Source organism: Humulus lupulus, chromosome 1 (assembly GCF_963169125.1).
Source record: "Humulus lupulus chromosome 1, drHumLupu1.1, whole genome shotgun sequence".
Classification (NCBI taxonomy): Eukaryota; Viridiplantae; Streptophyta; class Magnoliopsida; order Rosales; family Cannabaceae; genus Humulus; species Humulus lupulus.
In genome coordinates, this window is record NC_084793.1 from 47,805,638 (window position 1) to 47,828,197 (window position 22,560).

The window sequence follows — 22,560 nt, forward strand, 5'->3', positions numbered from 1 at the left end:
ACTAAGTCAATTTATACGATGGAATAAGAATTAAATGAACCTAAATCACATAAATGACACAGAATTTTATAGTGGTTCAGCCCCGAGAGTTGGTAATGACCTACGTCCACTTGCACTTTTATTAATCAAAGAGGTCTCAAACTCAAGATCAAGAAGAAACAAGGTTCAACTGAATTTCTTATGGTGAGAAAATAATAGAATTTGAAGGGTTTTGTATGTAAAGTGCATACATAAGAAATCTCTAGCCATTTCTCCTGTAATTTTCACTGAGGGTTAATGATTGAATTAACTCCCTATTTATAGAGAGTCTCAGTGGACTATGGATCCTTACAAATGAATCTAAGCCATACATGGGTTGGTGTGGGATCAGTACATTCAGTTAAAAATTCAAATAACACGAGAATAATAGAATTTAAATATCAATTACATAAATATCTTGGGATATTTGCTGGTATGTTATGAAATTTGGATCTTTGGGTAAAAGTGACTTGTTCATCGAGCAAGTCTTCCACTCCAAGTAGGTTCATGGGATGGTACTAGGCTCATCCATTATAAAGCAAGTTACTTGAACTTTGCTAAATAAACTTTTATCTTCTGATGTAGCCCTCTCGAGTAACTACTCCTTCATGACCAACACTCTAAGTTTAATGTAGTGTAATGTCACGTGTCTCTTTCTTAGATGTCAAGTCATCAAGTCAAAATTGGGTTAAACATTTGCCCCCCAAGTTTATCCTAGGGCGAAAAGCACTGGTAAGTATCTATTCACCTTCTGAATATTACTTTTCAACTCATAGCTTCTCTTTTATAGGCAATGATAATGCCTCCTTGAATACACAATTGACGGCTTTTGGGTTTCCTAGGCGTCTGACATGCTTTCTTACTTTGACATTATTGCACCTTTTCAGCGAAAAACGAGGCATCTTTTCACCAACCCACATGCATGACATCACATCACCCCAGAAACTCGAGATGAATTTTGCAAGATGACATCATCTGCTCACACCCAAGTCGTTGCCTATAAATAGGTCTTCCCATAACCTTTCACTCTTTTTTTCAAACTTTCCAAGCTTTCTTTTTCTCTAAAATTCTCTCAACCTGTGACCTTGCTCTTTATTTCCTCTTCCAAAAATCCCCTTTTTCTTTAAGTCCTCCAACCAAATCTTCAACAGAGTGAGCTTTTAACTTCATTTTTTGTATTTGTATGACTCTTTGTTACTTGTCGCATAGTATCCATGCATTTTTTGAAGATTTTGTATCTGTGTGTTCTTGATGTTCTTGATTTTTACGTAAATCCTTGGGTGTGTGTGTTTTTTTTTGTAAAAATCATTTATTTTATAGGAAAATGTCTATTTGGGGAGTAGGAAAATGATTTTAGGTATCAAGTTACCCTTAATCGTGTTGTTGGCTTTTTTGAAAACTCATTGTTTGCTTTTCTGAAAATGTTTGGTGAGAAAAATTTTCACGAAATTTTTTTTACTTGCCTTTTAGACCCACTCTAGTTTCTACTCGAGCGTAGAATCATATTTCTCAAACAACTCACACTTAGTTAGGCACACACATAGGTTGGTCGAATAACTCACCTCCCATATAATTTTCACCAGATGTATGCACGTGATCACTTGGGAGTGATTATTCTATTAACTCAGACTTGCTACAATCATTGGTCGATGAAGTGGAACGGAGTCGACCAGATATTGACCTCAATCGTGATATATTGGAACCATCTGATGAATTTGGTGAGAACTCTCATTATGATTTTCATTTTGTTCCCGATCAGGAGTATTGTCGAATGATTGAGGAATAAAACAAGAAACAAGAAAATTCCTTCCAAATAATTGGACTCTAATTGTACATTCTGACAATGTTGATCCGCTCCCAGTCGAAAGTCCGACCAACGGGAGGGCAACAAGTAGGTCTTCATTTGTTGAAGATGCCATAACTGTTGCTTTATTTTCTCTAGATATGGCTAGGATCAAGTATACTATAACGTCACAATTTCCCTAATAAGGCTTAGTGCCTTGATTAGGGAGCCAGGAGGGAAATAATTGATTTAATTGCATTATTATGTGATGATATGCATGATTTATGAATTATGAGCGTTATATTATAATATGACTATATTGGCAAGTGTAGGTGTATTAAGCATGCATGTGGGCCTGTGGGCCTATTTCTTATTAAAATGGCATTTTCAAAATTTAGCACGAGATGATCATAGGGAGAAAGTGTAACGCCCTACTACCTAGGGACTGTTATGTTGTGCATTTTAAACAGTGATAAACTCTCTAACCAAGCCATTTGGCCATAATCGTGTAACTAAGTATAATTAACGGTTTAGGGTTAAAATTTTTTGTCAAAGACACAACGTTTCACTAAAACATTAACTGTATGCATTGAGATCCCGAAAATATATTTTAAAGGTTAATTACAATAAAATATTTACAACTAGCCTACCTAAGCGGCAAAATAGGGTTTAGCCCTAGTTCCTCTTTAGACCCTCGGCCGTGGCAGTCGAGTAGCCGCATATGTACACATCGTCACCTAAGCTCTCCAATTCAAGGATTGTCCAACTTTCTTTTGCCTTTACCTGCACCACATAGCACCCGTGAGCCAAAGCTCGACAAGAAAACTCAATATGCTCTTGAACAGGTAATAACATGTCAATGAATCATAATAGCATGCCTAGCAATAATAGCCCTATACATGCATGCGAACAAGTCCAAATAAATGATTATGGGCCCTGCCCTCCTATACGGATGATTATCAAGTCAATCCTAAGTGAATATCAATAATTATTCTGGTAATCATGATGAGGCATGCAGCCTAAACAGATAAGTGATTATGGAGTCACGAACTTGGGTTCCACACCCTAACCAGATAAGTGACTATGGAGTCACGAACTTGGGTTCCACACCCTAACTAGATAAGTGACTATGAAGTCACGAACTTGAACCAGATAAGTGACTATGGAGTCACGAACTTGGGCTCCGCACCCTAAGCTATGTGACATTACAGTCACCTGAGCCTTTTGGCCCTGGCTCTAAGTAACTAGCCTTTAGACTAGACAATCACTTTTATTTTCATCGAACTTAAGGTCGGTCAAGCATTTCATACTTATGTTGATAATGCTTATGTCAATTAGATCTAATCTTTTCGAATCTACGTTCATTACGCTTATGCCGCTCTTGACTCATAGGTCAATTCCATACGACCTATACTACAATACTCAAATGAGAATTATGGGTTCTCAACTCGTGTTCTTCGAGCTTCAAAGCTCCAAATCCGACCCCAACGGGTCCCTAGCCCCTCAAATCAACATTTTAACCCCCTAAACAGTTCACCCAATAGCTTAGCAACATTAAAACAACAACAAATACCCAAAATCCCCATAGGAACTCATAATCCAAGTCTTGAGTTTGTAAAACTCAAGAACACCAAGAACATAGAATAAACTCAAGATCGTCTCGTGCTGAGTAACCCTGGCATAACCAAATAATGATGAAACACCACACACATGCCACATATATACCAAAAATATGAGAATTCCCCAATTGAACAGAAATGGGCCCACATGCATATTTAATACACCTAAACATGCATATCAAGTCATATTATGATATTAATCACATAATGATACACATAAATATCACATAATCATATAATTCTAAGATTTGCCAACCTGGCCCCCTAATCAAGTCCCTAAGCCTTATTATGAAATTTGGGTCGTTATAGCTATCCCCTCCTTGAAGAAATTTCGTCCTTGAAATTTATCTGAACTGCCCAGAATATAAATTCCGCATAACCAATTCCAGTTCCCAGGTCGCTGCCTCAACCTCACTGTTTCTGTATAATACCTTAATTAAAGGTACAACATTGTTCCTCAGAACCTTGTTCTTTCTGTCAAAATCTGAACTGGCTATTCCTCATAGGATAACTTAGCCTCAACACAACAGATTTCCCTCCTTTTCTCCAGATTCTCAGAACTCAACACATGAGTCTCTTCTAAAGGCAACCTGACCAACCCTATTCAAGATTCAAATGGTCCTTATTAATCTAAAGCTCAACTTGCCCTTATTTCCTCACCCCTTTCCATGGTGATATTCTAAGGAAGGTATAATCTTCCACTTGGAATTCTATATTCCTACATTTCAAATCAATATAACTTTCCCATGTACTCTGAGAAGCGAGCATCCAAGCTCTAACCTTCCCAATAGCCTCAATGATCCCCTAAACTAACTTAGGTTCCAAATATAACATCTTACCCATCCCATTCCAATGAATGGGTGATATACATTCTCTATCATATAGCATCTCCTAAGGTGCCCTTCCAATAACTAGATAACTCCCTCTCTGATTTACCATCAGTCTAAGGTTACTAAACTATAATAAACTATAACTGTATATTCATCGCCTTCTGCAACCTTCCCCAAGACTTGGAAGTAAAAACAGGGACCTTATCTAATAAGATAGACTTTGAATTCCATAAAGGTGTACTACCTCTCTCACATAAAGGTATATATATTGATCAACTGTATTACTCATCCTTACTGATACAAAGCGAGCTGACTTAAATACTGGTCCATAATGACCCAATCCAATTCACGCTGGTCCACTCTCCTGGGCAGCCCCACTGCAAAACCCATCACGATGTCCTTCCACTAAAGAATACACGAATGCTGCAAATGGCCCTACTGGTTCTTAATACTCTGTCTTGACCTGCTAACAGGTTAAGAACTTTACCACATATTTTAATACATCCTACTCTATCTCAGGCCACCAATATAAAGCTTTCAGATTCTGTTACATCCACATGATGCCTGGATGAAGAGAAAAAAAGGTAGTATGAGATTTATCCAGAATCTCCCAATTAATTGCAGTGTCCATCAGATCCCAAGTCTGATCCCTATACCACAATAAATTCATATCTGACAGTGTAAAATCCTTAGCTAATCCAAGTAAGACATTCCCCTCAATTCTTCCCCTCTATGGGTCACTTAACTATTTTCCCTTGATCCTCTTTGAAAGAGTAAATCAAACATATTGTTGGCCACCTGGCCCACCGATAACTCTACTCTAGTTCTGGTGATATGCTTTAAATGTAACGCCCTACTACCTTAGAGCCATTACTCAATGAGTTTAAAATGTGAAATTAACTCGCTAATCGAGATTTTAAAACAAGTGTAATTAAACCATAATCAGAGTCATAAACTTTGAAAATAAACCATTTACTAAAAATTATAAAGTGTTTAACATTTGGGATCCCAAAATACCCCTGGCCGTGGCAGCCAAGCAGGCCAAACATGTACACGTCGCTTCACGCTGTTCGTACTCATGGTTGGTCAACTTTCCCCTTGCCCTTACCTGCACCATAGAGCACCCGTGAGCCGAAGCCCAGCAAGAAAACCCTCACAAGCAGATAACATATGCATATCAACAATTAGCATTTAAATAAGCCATCAACAGGCAATACACATACGGCCATGCTATCCCAGGTGCTTTACCAGGCCCTGGGTTCGCGGTCCACACTGTAAGGATATCCCAGGTATCCTTTAGGGTCTCACCCTGGCAACTTGCACTCTGCATGCTAAACGTTGCTCTTGGCCCATTGTCGCGCTCGGCCTTGCACTTCATGTGCTTAACGCCGTTCCCGGCCCTCGCCATTCCTGGCTCTTGCCGTTCATTCACATATATGCACACATAGCATAATAAAGCAAATAATTAACATGAATAAACTCAATAAAAGAGCTGCGCCCTGCAATCAAATCATATAGGGCCCTGCCCTGCATACAAGCTCTGCGGGAACGACAGTTTTCTTGCCTGTGTCCCGAACCTTCCAAGCACCGATGTCTCGAGCACAGTCCCCTAGTCCGAGCCTCGCTGAAATCCTAGTCACAATGCATTAACAATATTCATCCATCAAGTTCTAATCCATTAAATAACTTCGAGCCATAATTCTAATCTCCGGGACATTGAATTTAATAAATTCGGGTGATAAAATCCATCCTGAACCTTAACTATTGAATTCCCAAGCCTAAAACCTCTTAAAAACCCAAAAATGCACTAAGCGTCGCGGCCCTAGGAACTCATGTCGTGGCCCCCAGCTCAATCCGAGGCCCTGCCTCACTTCATCCTACATATGCTGTGGCTCTTCCTGAAGGGTGACGCGGCGCGCCTCCATTTCCAGGCGCCCCAAAGTTCTAAAGGGCCACGACTCAACAAGAACAGCGCCGCGGCCCGATCCCTCGAGCCCAGAAAAACTCACCATTTTATCTACCAAAACCAAGCCAAATACCCTTGAAATCCATCTAACAACCTAATTTAATTATCCCAGAGGTTCCACTATGTTCCCAGCAGATAAACCTAACAAACTCCAGCTTTAAAACTCATCTAACCCAAAATTCAATCTCAAACTTTAGAACCTTAAGAAAACCAGAAACTCGCCAAATAATCACAGAATTCAATGGTTAGAATCACAATTAAAGGTTTACCTTAGCCCCTGTTTGAATTCTCAAAGTGATGCTGAGCAATTCTCCAAGTTTAAAGCTCAAATCCTAGCTTGATTTGCCAAGTCTCCCCTTGGCAAGGTTGAGAGAAAACAAGAGAAAAGGAAGAGAGGATTGGGTTGGTTCTCACAGTTCTGAAAGCTTCTTATGTTTTGTTTTATTTAACTTAGTCTCTAAGGTTACCTCAAGGCTCAGGGTACCAAAAACATCCCCGAGAGAAAAATGGTAAATTTCCCCCATATATCCTCCTAAACATCCCAACCTCAAATATATCTCCAAATATTTATTTCCATGACCCGATAACCCCATAAAACTGTTGGGTTAGCTTATATAGGATCTTTATTTATTTCCATGTATATCTAATATTAAACAAATTAATACGAGATAGCCTAAAACATGTTTCTAAAATTGAATTCAAAGAGAAACAAAGAATAGAATACTTACAGTATACGCAGCGGAATTAAAGAGTCCTTCCTTCGGTTTCTCTAACTCTTGTATCCTCTCTGTCGCAGAGTATTATCAAGAAACTGAACCGATCTTCTATTTTCTTCACAATCTTCCAATGTATCCTTAGAATCATCTAGACTAGTGTGGGCAATTCTCAACACATGAGATAGATATAGAGAGAAGAAGACACTACAAGAAAAAATGCTTTAAATAACACCGAAAATGTGTTATCAAAACATACCATAACACTTTCTGATGTGTTAAGACCGACTATGTTATCGTAGGTCAGGGTACTTTACATAACACTTTATCATTGTTATACAGATGTGTTATTATACTGTCAACGATAACACATTTTCTGTGTTATTTTAATATATAGATAAATGTTTAATTATGTTATTTATAGTCGATTATATAACACATTTCAATACTTATAAATTTGTGTTATACTACACTTTAGTATAACACTTTTTTTGTGTTATACTACACTTTAGTATAACACATTTTTTCTGTTATACTATACTTTAGTATAACACATTATTTGTGTTATATAATGAAGTTTTCATAACACAATTCTTTGCATAAAAAGTGTTATTGTAATAGATATTATAACACAATTTTTGTATTATTTTAATATTTAGATAAGTTTAAATTCTCATTATATATTTTATTTATATGACACTAATTTATTCTATTATATTTTAATTTTTTTATATAATTAAAATTAGCTTTCTAATATATACTAGCATCATCAAATGAACTTGATTTTCAAATAACAAAAAGTAAGAACATTCAACATTGTATTAACAATCCACAAATTAGTTTAAAACATTCAACACTGTCATCAACAACAAAATGTTCTTTAAGTATTCAAGGAGTCTTAAATATTCAACATAGTTAAAAGTTACTACTTTCAACACAAAGAAATAAACAACAGTTGCAATGACTGTACAGGTGCAGGGAGACGGTCCAATGGTCAGCAATGACTGTACAGTTGCAAAGAATGGGTAGTAATCCCAGACACATTAGAAATATTAGCCACGTCCTCGACAGATTCCATGTTTATCATGCCACCAAAACGCGAACTGAGACAAAAAAACTCCAGTGTCGAGAAAAGCAACACAAGTAAAAGCTTTATTGTTATGTTAACCTCTGTAGTTGATGGCCTGAAGTCACACAGTACCCGAAGGCCCGAACCTGATGTTTTCAACAAATGTATGCAAACAGATAAGTTGAGGCTTTTACATGCAGATCTCAAAAGAATTAGAAAGTAACATGTCCCAAATGACCCCAAACATAACACAGTACACAGGAAAAGAACAGTATTTACAACACTCGACTCTCCAATTACCCACTCACAGCAGTTTCTTGAGCATGAAATGAGCTGCCAATGCCCATTAAAGCAAAACACACCGCCTAGAGCATAAAGAAAAAAATATCAATAGAAAGAACATGGTAAACCAAAAAATTTATAGAAAAAAGAAACTCTTGGCAAATTTTTAAATAATCAAAACACAACAAATTGAAGATTCCCATTTGTGCCAATTCCAAAGTGCAAGAAATAGTTAACAGACCTTAAAGCCAATGTACAGTAAAACATATTTCAACAGAAAAATGCATGGGGACCATATGGTCAAAATGTCCATTCAGCATTCATAAAGGACTAGCCCATATCATGTCTGAACTAGAGAAAATGGTTCAGTAAGACTAAAAATGTGACCAAACCAAGTTCAATACCATAAATTGCATAGAAATACCAGGATTTTGAAAGATTGGTACTGCACTTGACACTTGAAAACAAAGGAATCATTGTTTTCCCCCTTGGAATAGGAACCATCCAATTTTTATTCCCTCTAAAGAACCATTTGAATAGCAAGAATCACATGCTATTATACTATTGTTTTCAGGTTTCAGCATTATACCTGAATCAACTACCTCTAATTCCAAGATAGATAAATCTTACCAGGAACAAATGGCCCAAATTTGACTGTATCCTAGGATAATATGTATGCTTGATGCTACTATCAAAGCACCTTGGACTGCTCTCATGGTGTTGAGAAATCTCTAGGAAAATGTACAAGAAAAGTAAGCTTCCTTACAACACATAGATAGCAAAGAAGTCATACCATAAAAGAATGCTTTAGTGATATCAAGGAAAAGGAAATGCCTTATTCAAGAATAGAAGGGTTGCACTTACGATATGAGGGTTCTCAATACTAGCCAGTGATGAATCATGAATGATAGATATAATAGGGACCATGAATGCATAAGACCTCCAATAACAGTAGGCAGTCTGGTTCCAAAGAGAGTTTGAAGAAGTATGTTAATTCCTTCAACAAACAGTAGAGTCTGTACTACTCTGACTTTATCACCCTGATGAAATTTTATTTTTCAAAGATGGTTCATAAAATCATAAACAAATTTTCAACTTTGATAGATAAACAACTCCAAAAACTTGACTTTATCACTTTAGTAAAGAAAAGTGGATGAGCAAAATTAGTATGAGGAAACATTAAAGGATCCACTCACAAACTATATTAATTTCTTGCTTAAAAATAAATATTGGTCTTTTATGAAAAATGAGCTCACATCAGTACCACCCATTTAAGGAACAAGGAAAGAAGGGATCATCACTGCAGTTCCAAGGGCCAAAATGTAGTGCTGAAAACCCAGAAATACTGCCTCCCTTGTTTTTCCAAATGAAACAAATAACACTTTAAAATAAGAAATAGAAGAAAAATAACATAAAGAATCAAGAAATGAACATACCCTAAGGGCAGCACTCTAACAGGGTAAAATCCAAGCATTGTCCCTGCGAGACTCAAAGCAGCCCTTCCACCAATACACAAACACTTGGCAAACATACCAGCGAGCAACAGATGTATAGCATGATCAAGTGCTAAGTCTTTCACATTATTTTGTCTAACAGCCACTTCTATATTTTAAACCATCACTAGAGTTTTTCCCTCTATTCAATTGACTATTTATTTATTTATTTTGGTCCTAAAATGTGATTGATCTGAATGGTTGTTGATACATAGAACTGACTGAAACATTATAATAAAATTAACTATAAAACAGTGCAGTAAAGGTTTCAACCGTCTAAATTACATGTTTACGAATAAAAAAATGCAATAAATGTTCTTGAGTAGCCATCTTGGATCTTAGATAAAAGCACAAACAAGAGAGGGACTACACAGAGGTTAAACAAAGATTAGAAACATACACGTTCAATGGCTGCCCGCTCCTCAGGAGTTACAGTCATAGCCTGTGGCATGGATGAAGCCATCAGGCTCAGAACGTTCCTGATTGTATAATAAAAATGAAAAAATAGCATGTGTCCAGTAGATAACAAAAACTAATAAATAATAAAAAAAAACTGCATTCATCTCACCCTTCTCCTCCCTCGACAGGTTCATTTATCAGGCGCAAAAAGTCAGCGTGAGGCTCTTGTATGAGATGCACAAGATGTGGATTTTGTTTCCCTAGCTCTTGAAGCATAGGCTACAAAACAACAATAATTATGCAATTTAAACCTAATTGAATATTTACTTCTATAAAATAATAATATTGTCTCAATAATCAGATGTTACTGTAATCCCCACAGTTCTTTACCATTGTTTCTAATAGCTACAGAACTCGAATTAATTCAACAAACCAGTTAGAAAAGATTGACCACAAAAAAAAGGGGTTTCTGGTAGAATATACATATATAAATATATATACATATTTATACATATAAAAATACCAGATTTAATTCAAAGAAGAAAGAACTCAAAATATGTAGTAAAGCTTTAGCTTACCATCTTAATACTGTGTCTAAGGTTTTTGCTGGCTCTCTGCTACGGATAGTTCATCTTCCAAAGCTCCCTATATATAGAAAATTTATAGTTACAGAGCACAAGTATTAAAAATAAAGGTTGAAAATTTTAATGAAATCCCAAGAGCCTAATTAGTCTCACTAGGAGTCCTAATCCTGATGCTAACTAATTAGACTCCTTAACTACATATAAAACTATCTTGAGTGGTCTTATGAAGTAATGCATTGACTATGCAGTCAGTAGACACAATTTAACCATGTAAGAGAATTTACTAAAAACTATCAGAAACAATATGAATAAAAGCAGTATAAACTCCAGCTAAAAAATTGATTTTTATCGGATTAAATTATGAAAATTCATTAACAAGATATGAATCAAAATGCTGCATTAATAATTTGAAATTCACATAAATATAAGTTCAGAGGCAATAAAATTAACTTCAATTACATAAGAGATCAATAACCCAAAAAAAAAAAAACCATATTATGCAATTATGGTGACTAAAATCGAAATTATACTGATACCCAAATGAAACGTTTGCAAGAAAAATTCAAAATCAAAACTTTGAATCAAATTATTGCTTTTCGCTCACACAACTAACTACTGTGGCGAATTCCTGTCAAAATTAGTTAAGATACCGACATTATGCACCCGTAGACAGTATGTTTTTCCTGTTCAAGATAAAGTTACAATGAGATTGACAGCCTACCTTCATAAATCAATTTAACAATCGTAACTAAACCTTACATAGCCAAAAAGAAAAATGAAAAAAGAGGCATACTATTTACTTTTTACCTGGTTCAACATTTACTAGAAGGTTTTGCAGTTTCTCAATGGCTTTGCAGTTTCTCGATGGTTCAACATTTACTAGGAGGTACAGCATCAATATCTCGATGGCTTTGCAATTTCTTTGAAAGTGTTATGCTTCAAAAACAGGTCAGTAAATGCCACCCTCAAGTTCTTAACCTCTCTATCTAATTCACTTGGTGTCCTTTGCCTGCAAGATCCTAGAAAATGGAGTAGGATCCACCAAAAACTGGGATAAGTCTACAGATCAGTGCTCAAAGTATCATACAAAAATAAAACTGTAAAACCCACATAGCTCTTACCATTTTCTGAAAGTTTGTTCAAGACTACAGTATGTATTCCATCTTTTAGATACCACAAATTGTCAACAGCAGCAACTAAATTACTTAAGATGTTCTTAGTCTGTTCAGCGTATCAAATCATCCTGGCAATCATATCAGATGACATGGATGAGACATCTATAAAATGCTCCACTTCTGATTGGATACGCAGCCAAAGACAGAACCCATCAGATGAGACAGAGGATGGTTACCAAAGTCGCTGCTAACATACCTGAATTCGAAACCAGTAACAGCGAATGAAAACAGACATAGGCAGTGGAAAGAATATAATAACCAGATTGAGTTACGTTACTATTAATCCTAACCCGAATCAAACTAATTGTCAACCACTTACATGTTTTACTGAAAATAAAACGACATAAATTCTAATAACACAACAAAAAATAGGGGATTGACCTTTTACCAGCTTCTCTTTGCTGCTTCAACTAGACCTTTTTTCGCCCAATCTTCATGGAAGGCAAACAAAGTTAAAGTGAAAGAAGCAAAAAGAAGCTTTGGAAAGATTTTACTATACATGAGAAAAAACAATAAAAAGAAGATCACTACCCAAAATAAAAACAAACAAGATTGGCTTACATCTTTTATATGCCCTCTTCCTAGTACACTTTAAAAAGACTGTGATTCCTAGTCTTTTGTTTTGTTAGAAATTCATAAGAGCACCATTGTTCAGGGTAAAATCGAAGCTTAGTTGATATGGAATGAATGGCCTACAGATAAAAAGAAAAGCAGGCTTGAGATTACCATATGAATATTGTAGAGAAAACAAATTATAGACACATGTTCCACCTTGGATTTTCTGTCAGCTAACTCAATCAGAGCCATTTTGATGTAAATAGTGATAACAATTACATATTTTAATTTTTTTCCTATATCACTATATATGTGTATGTTATGTGATTGAACTGAATTTTTCAATGAAACATAAAAGAATTTAAGGGACTGACTTCTGAATTTTTTTATTTTTTTATCTGAAGGACTTGTTCCATGCATTGTCTTACTGGTTGGTCATATTTTGTTTCTGAATCCCCTAGATGGTTGGTCTTACGGGGAATGTGATTTCGGACTGCTGTTATATTCATGCATATTGCAATCCCAAGTAATTTGAGACACTATAATTGCATTAAGGTTGGTTATCTACACAAACTAAACAACAAATGTACCCTGTTTTTTCTGCTCCAATCATATGCACAGATAACTTAATATCTGCAGATATGTTCCTTAATATATTGGCTATGTATTTTTTAATTAAATACAGTTTCCTATTTTTTTGTGATGAGTGCTAGACTCTATTTCAGCCTTTTTTAATAATATTATCTTTATCCTTTAGCTTTCTAGCCTTTTAATATATTATCTTCAATTCCAAAAATAAATAAAAAGTATGGGATATTGTTGTTGACGCAAATTAATATGGCATCATACTATTTTATTATAAATTTAAAATATACAAGGGCAAATATTAATTTGTGCCAATAATACTATGCTATATCAACTGGTGTTGTGCACCAAATAGCAATGCTCATTAAATTGGTTTATGATTTATTTTTCTTTTATTAACTTGCAATAAATAGTGAAAGGGGGGAAATGATTTTGTGCAAACTGCAAAGTGGTGTTTAATTATTTACTATTATCCAGTGCCAATTGAGACACAACACACACAAAAAAAGAGAGAGAGATTAACCTAAACACAACACACAATAAACAATAAACAATTGCAGAAATGCATTTAAATTTGATGCTTGACATTTTAACTGATATACCTCTAAAGGATTAAGCTAGGCCACGGAACCATCAGCATTTCAAAACTATATATATTCAAGTTTATTCAACATATGACAATGAAATTAACTATCATTTTCCAAGAGTATAAAATAGAGCCATTTTGATAACCAAACTTATCAGATTAAAATACATGCTCCTCCTCCATACCATACCATACCTGTTAAGAATTGACTCCAAGTGATGATGCAATAGGAGAAACGCAGGGGAACCAATATCGACATCTACCATCTCTATGGCCGTCATCAATCATTGCAAGACCTTCCTGTAGAATTCATTTTAAAAGGGTTCCAAGTCAGATTTTAATCACATAACAAGAATAGGGTAGGAAAATAAAGCAAAAATATCATAAAAACTTACATCTAGCAAAGTATCAAGTGCATCGGTTTCACGACCAGTGGTCTAAGAAAGCCGCCTTTCAACTTCATCAATGGTGACAAAACCCTGAGTCTGGAAAAGAAATGAAAGTGGAAGTGGTTGTTTTAATCATTTTGGTTGAAAGAGGAAAAATACATTGTGAATGGTACTTCTTCGTTTCCATTTCTGTTAGTTGGCTAAAGAGTGAATAGTTATTAAAGACTGATTATGAAATCCAGAAAACATTGAAGCATTATTCTTAAAAAGACTGATTATGCTTAAAAAGAAGTATTATTCCACGTATAAAACATAAACATTTCGACATTGAAGAAAGTATTTATTTATGACAAGATGGAAGATAAAACAATAGTAACCTGGGCAAGCTCCAAAATTTCATTATGGTCTTTGTTCAACTCTGTTGGAACATAACGAACAAGCTTTTTTCTTCCAACAGAAATCACCTCAAAACCACTCCCCAGAACCTGAAACCGAATGAAATAGATGTTAGTATAAGAATTTGCAAATAAGGTTTACGTGTAAAACTGATGTACGAATTCAAGAAAAAGTATAAAGTAGTATTTATAATTCTTCAGCCATGTGAAATAGTTACTTTTGTCATGGACTACTCAACAAATAACAATTATAGCAACATTTAATTTGACATCCCAAATAATCAAAATGCCAAAAACTACTACTAAGACAATAACAAAAGAATGAAAGAACTTAATATGTTTAGATCAACTACAGGTAGGGACAGCTGATTCTTCTAGTTGACAAGTATAATATAAAGTGTTTCGTGAATAAAAAACGTTCTACAGCTGTAGAAGGTTTAAAAATTTGAACCACACAATTTCTTTTTTTGTTTTTTTTTTTTTGACATTTGGGAGAGGATTTGAAGTTGGGACCTCATCCTCTTTGCGAGGAGATGTGCAGTACAATCCGCAACCACACAATTTCTTATAAGGCAACTAACCCATATTACCTTCAGTTTACTTATAGCTCGCAGGCAGTCATCCTCAGAGACAGCTTCTTGATCACTCTTTCGCCTCCGACGAAGCAGATTGCAGAGTTCCTGTAAGTTGATCAAACCTCCATTGTGAGGTCTTGTCGTCAAGAAAATATCAACAATTTGAATACCTGTCTAACCAATGAGATCCAAGTTCAGCAACTAATTTAACATATAATTCTCAATTTCAGCTTTCATGAGTTCTATACAGCTTTCATGACTCGAATAAAAGTTATTCAATAAAAATAAATACCATAACCAAAGTTACATCTTGAGTTATGAATTATGGAGCTTTAGGATCAACAGAAGGAGCAGTCTTTCCTTACATTATCTCTAAACTTCACATACAAAATGACAAAATTTGTGTATAACTACTGGAAAACAGATCAGTTCAGTTTCACATGTGAAAACTATCAATCCTCGTTTTTCAAAATACACATATACTTTCCTCTAAAAATCCAAGCAAAAGAAAATAAGAGAAAAGTGAAAAAGGAATAATCTTTTTTTTTTTAAAAATAAGGTCACCAAATTATGCTTGCATTCCCGATAATATCACAAAGTTATTGTGAGAAATATCTATGATACTGCTAATTAAAAGAAGAAAACATAGAAACAAATATATATATATATATATACACATGTACAAAGAGAAAAGTCGAAACATAAAAGGGCAGTACCTACAAAGTCAACTTCTAATTCTAAATATAATGTTCAATATTGATTCATTTGTGTGAAGTAAAAACTACTGAGCCATACTACTGTTCTAAAAAAAATCATATTAAAAAACAAACTTAATTCTTAAAAAACATAGCAAAATTCACAAATTCCAATTGACAAAAAAAAATACTAGATTTATTATTCAAGTATATAATTAAGCTTAACAACTAATAGAACACATTTATATGAAGAAAAAGAAAAGTGCTCCCAATGTCATTATTTTGTATATGGGTTAATACGAAACGTACTATTCTTGGGTTCTTTCCATCTGTTGGCCGATGTAATTCAAATGAAAAAAGCTTTGCAAAATATTTGTGTTTCCATTACGAAGTTTGGCTGAAAAATATTTAGTTACCTTCCCACCTCTCATCAAATTGGTTCTCAAGTGCCGATAACCCTTGAAAAATGATACATGATTCTTAAATATAATAAATCAAGATATAACTTATTTTAACTATTCTAGGGCAAAAGAACCCCTTGAGTAGAAGCAATCTAATTTATTTAAGCAAAATTTACACATTCTTTTGAGAAACATATAATTTTTTATAGAAAAATAAAAATTTCCCTTATATTCCAACAACACCGTAACATAAAACACAAGCAAAAAACCAAGGAAAAGAAAAAAAAAAACAAAACCAACAGAAAAGCTATGATCTAAGCCTTACCCAAATAGAGAGCCACTTCGTATATGACCAGAGACGAATGGAGACGTTGGACACAGCGGGAGGAGTTTTGTAGGAGTAGATCTTTAATTCTTTAACACTGATTTAGGGAGAATAAATGAAAAATCAATATGCAAAATCGAAAATTAATTTTGAAAACCACAGATTTTATAGATTCTATGAGATTCAAGCTGATAAATCTAACACCTACAACTAATTATTACCTGGCTTGCCAAGACCAAAGAGAAGAACAAATTTGATAAGCCCAACGACTGGAAATCGAAGGTTGACAGAGAGATAGAGAAAGACGAGAGAGAGAGTGAGGAGTTCGGAGACTGTACGACCAAGTCGAAGAAATGGGTCTCTTCTTTGTGTCGATATGTTGAAGGAAATGGGCAGAAATGTTGAAGGAAAGCTCAGAAATAGGGTCTCGGGTCTTAAAAATGGGGAAGAGAAAGGAGATGGGTGTCTGTCTCATAAATGAAAAAAAAAATCTAAGTGGCGGGATGTGAATATATTACCGCCCTCTTTACATAAAAAGTTGCCCAATATAATACTCTACAATAATACTTTTCTATTAGTATTATATTGATGTGTTATGGAAATGGGTATTTGGTGTAGTGAGAGAAAATAACAAAGAGGCTTAGAAAAGGACTTGTATTTAGAGAGAATCTAAAACTATCAGAAAATCTGACTTGTGACTTATGTTTTGACTTCTCTCTAAGCACTTCTTTTATAGACTCAATTAGGCCATTTGATTATAAGCCCATTGGACTTAAAATCAAGGCCTGTATTATTTTCTATTGATTTAATTAATTAAATAATTATTTAAATCCTTTATCAAATTAATTATTTATAATTTGAACCTTGATTTAAATTTATTTATTAATTTAGATACCAATTTATCTTAATTAATAAATCTGCCATAATTTCTGTTTTCTTCTCAAAATTACACAACTCTATGAAACTATCCAAAATTGACCTGGTCAACTTTGATAATTCTAATTGATGATTAAATCAATTAATTGAGACTATCTAGATGATTTTATCCAAGGTACAATGGGGACCATGGGCCTATGAAATCAAGCTCCAATAAGTTATCATAAATCTAACAAATAAATTTACTAACTTATTAATTCCTCATGACTCCACTATAGACTCGGAATTGCACTCTTGAATTCATAGAACGCTCTATAACAAATATAGATACGCTATTCATTATCCATTGTTACAACCATAATTGTCACTCAATCCTCTATAGACGGTCTACAATGAGACAGGACTAAAATACCGTTTTACCCCCCATTGTATTTTATCCTTAAAATACTTAGTTCCTTGTAAATGATATTTCAGTAAACTAATTTAAATACTGAAATGAGATCTCTATCATTTAACACCTTGAACCAAACTAAAAGGAAACCATCGTTTCACTTCTTCATCATAAGCTATAGATGTTCATATATATAATTAACACTCCCACTCAATTAAACTACCGAGTTCCCAAGATGTAAGTATGGGCTAGTCCGTAGGGTAAGCTAGTAACGAACAAGTCAAAGAAGTCAAATAATACAATCAGTTAGAATACTAGCCACTCAGAATTGAGATTGAATTGTCCTATGGTCAACTATATGATATGACTAGAATAGATAATAACGGTATGTTTACTTATCTTATCAATTGTCAATATCGGTCCAGTCCGATGTAACAAATACATCTGATCTTATCTACTTTGTTAGTGTTCTGGAAAGAACATAACAGTGTAATGTGTATGTAGATCATATCGTAGATTGGCAAGTAAGTGTAAATCCTGTGCACTGACTAATCTTAGGATTAACTTTTTTTTAACATATAATCATATTTATATTCCACTGTGATTACGTCAATATAAATAAGATTAGCTATATGCTCGGGATTTAATAAAAGTTTATATTAAACAAATAATCATGAAAATAAAACATGTGAGCAAAGTGATTAACCAAGTGAAAAAATGATTTCTATTCTTTTATTGATAATAAAATGAGATTACAAAGAATTTGGGTTTTAATTAGGGCATAAAATCCCAACAAAAACATGTAGTACCCGAAATACCCATCGACTCGCCCCAAGTCGGATTTTCAACCCTGTTGTGACTTTCTAGCTAACTGGTCCCTAGGACTGTCTCGGATCGTGCATCACAGATATTTCACAATTATTACAATTATCACATCTATGCCCTCAAGGGGCTAAAATTACAAACTTGCCCCTAATAACCAAACGGGCCCACACGCATATTTAAGCCACCTAAACATGCATCACTAATCACATATTCATACAAATTCACATATTATAACAATAAACCACGTATTTCCCTCCAGGCGCACTAATCAAGGCCCTAAGCCTTATTAGCAAATTTGGGTCGTTACATTAACTAACATGATGCATAGGCAATCCCTTTTCGCTATCGTTGAGGTGTCATAACAACCTACTAATTGGTTCTAATCTTTAAGAAGACTCAGAACTCTTTCCCAAAGCACTTGTAATATCCTACCTGTCCAAGGAAACTCCTGTCCCTAAGGCGCTCCTTGACCTTGGCAAATCTCCATAGAGAATATACCACAACACCGTCGATCAAGACGATTACAAATCCAATTAAGATAATCCTTGAATACTTTGTTCATCTAATCTATCAAAACAACTTGGCATTAACCAAATCCTCAAAACATAACTCAACACTCCCAGTGCCCTTATCTGATATAAGAAGGCAGTCTTCTGCATATCCTTCTCCTTGACCTTCAGCTGGTACTAACCAAATCAAAGATCCACCTTGGAAAATTCCATCTTACTCAATAATTGAGTCTTTAGCTCTTACAACTCTGTTGAAGCCATTCTATACAGTACCCTAGATCTAATTCCTTCTCTGGCACCAATCTAATCACCTTTTTATTATTTTGATTAAAGATAATCCTGACAAATCCCCTGAAAACCCATCCAGAAACTCACATACTAATCTAGTCGGTCTTGGTCCCACTGGCACAACCTAAGTGGTATCCTCCACACTAGCTAAGAGTTCTATGCATCCTCCTGCAATAGATCCCTAACTCTGAATACAGATGTCATTTGCACAGTACCAACTATTGCAAGGGTTTCTCACTCTCAAACTCAAGAGTTACTAATCTTTCCTTGCAATCCATTATTTCCCCATACTTGGTTAACCAATCTATATCCAGGAACATACTGAAGTCAGTCATAACCAGCTCTGTCAAAACAACTGATGAGTCATTTCCATAAGAATCCAACTCATCTCTGAAAATTACCAATAAAATATCACATTCTCATCACAACATAGGCATGCAATCTGCATAACAAGTGTATGCCTCTCTAGATGCAACAAGAAAAGAACAACATGGCACCAAAACCAGTCCATACAATACAAAAATCAAAAATAGAAATCTGACCTGCCACTCCTGAGGAACCAGCCTCAGTTTCAGTCTCCAACTCTAAATGCATCGGAGCGAACACTCAAGCTGGAGTCGAGTTGTCCATCCCCTTTTGCTCATTCTTCCTTCGCCTTGGGAAAATTTTCTTATGGTGCCCAACTATCCCACAAAAGAAACATGCCTTTGCTCGTCATTCTCCCAGATGACGCCTCTTACACAGAGTGCATTCTAGGTAAACTTTCCAATCCTTGTTCTTGCTCAATCCAATATATGGAGGTGTCACCGTCTGAGTTTTATGCTCTCCGGAACTCTCCTTCTCAATCTGATTTCCTGTGCTCTCAACAGCAAGAGCCTTCCCTACCACCTGAGCGTAGGTAGAGATTTCATACACTAGGGTAACTCTATTGCTCTTAGCTATTCTTGGATTCAATCACTGGATAAACCTTTCCTTCCGAGCTACATCTGTGGATGCCATATCAAAAGAAAACTTGGCCAACTCATTGAATCTGTTAACATACTATGTTACTGTTTCATTGCCCTGAACTAGGTTCAGATACCCATTCATCTTAGCAGCCTTGACTGCATCATAGTAATATCTATCATTAAACAATGGCCTAAATTCTTTCTAGTCCATTACAACTGTATCTCATGTCTAGGACACTACTTCCCACCATGTTCGGGCATCATCCCGCAATACATATGTAGCACAGATCACCCTATCGTGACCTACCACCCCCACACTGTCGAGAATGGAATTGATCATGCCCATCCGTTGCTTAGCTCTGAATGGATCTAGGCCTCCCTCAAAGACTGGAGGGTAGTACTCCTGGAAAATATATTTTAACGGTTAATTACAATAAAATATTTACAACCAGCCGACCTAAGCGGCAGAAAAGGTTTATACCTAGTTCCTCTTTAAATCCTCGGTCGTGGCGATCGAGTAGCCGTATATGTACACATCATCACCTAAGCTCTCCAACTCAAGGATGGCCCAACTTTCTTTTGCCCTTACTTGCACCACATAGCATCCGTGAGCCGAAGCTCAGTAAGAAAACTCAATATGCTCATGAAAAGGTAATAACAGGTCATTGAATCATAATAGCATGCCTAGCAATAATAGCCATATACATGCATGAAAACAAGTCCAAATAAATGATTGTGGGCCCTGCCCTCCTGTATGGATGACTATCAAGTCCATCCTAAGTGAATATCAATAATGATTATGGTAATCATGCTAGGCCTTGCAGCCCAATCAGATAAGTGACTATGGAGTCGCGAACTTGGGTTCCACACCCTAACCAGATAAGTGACTATGGAGTCATGAACTTTGGCTCCACACCCTAACCAGATAAGTGACTATGGAGTCACGAACTTGGGTTCCACACCCTAACTAGATAAGTGACTATGGAGTCACAAACTTGGGCTCCACACCCTAAACCATTTGACATTACAGTCACGTGAGCCTTTTGGCCCTGGCTCTAAGTAACTAGCCTTTAGACTAGACAAGTGCTTTTGTTTTCATCGAACTTAATGTCGGTCAAGCATTTCATACTTATATTGATAATGCTTACGTCGATTAGATCTAATCTTTTTGGCTCTGCGTTCATTACGCTTATGCTTCTCTTGACTCATAGGTCAATTCCATATGACCTGTGCTCAGTATTACTGCCGAACTTGACTAATGAGCCACAACTTCATAGGCAATGCTAATACCATTGTTGATTCTGACTATGGAGTCAGTTTCACTCACAAGTAAACAATGCAACAAGGCATATATCATATTTCAAATATCCAAATACAAGTCATTCAGCATGCTTACTCAACATTCACTAGCATAATTATGATCATGCACATTTACAGAGACTCAAGCTCTGATCAATCTTATATTCAACATTCATGCCATGCCCTAATCACATGTATCTTATGCATCAAATCATCACATACTGGGTGTAGTTTTCTTACCTATAGTCATCACTTTAAACCCCAAATAGACAACCCAGCACTGTAGCGCTACCAACCTAGTGCTACAACATTCAAACTAGAATTATGGGTTCTCAACTCGTGTTCTTCGAGCTTCAAAGCTCCAAATTCGACCCCAACGGGTCTTTGTCCCCTCAAATCAACATTTTAATCCCCCAAACAGTTCACCCAATAGCTTAGCAACATTAAAACAACAACAAATACCCAAAATCCCCATAGGAACTCATAATCCAAGTCCTGAGTTTGTAAAACTCAAGAACACCAAGAACATAGAATAAACTCAGGAATTCAAAGCTTAAATTACCTTTGATTACGTTGTTTCTCACTAAATCCTCCGGCTAATAAGCTTCTAATCTTCCCTAGAATCGCTATGCCTTGATCCTCGCTTGAATCCGAGTCCTAGAACTTAAGTTTCCTTGAAAATGCGAATGGTATCAAAAATGGAACGCGAGAAAGAGAGAGAGAGAAAGAGAGAGAGAGAATGTACTGAAACTTCTTTTATAATTCTAATAGGTTACTTCAAGCTTAAGTAACCTCAAGCAAATCCTACTACTCGGGGTCCCGAAAATGCCCCTAGGGGTAAAATAGTCAAAATTCCCTGAATTTCCCCCTCGTCTCACTAACTCCCAATTTATCATCATATATTTATCCCCATTTCCCAATATCCCGGTAATGTGCTAAATACCCCTTGACTCACGTCAAGTCAAGTATGAATCTTGTTGTGACTTTC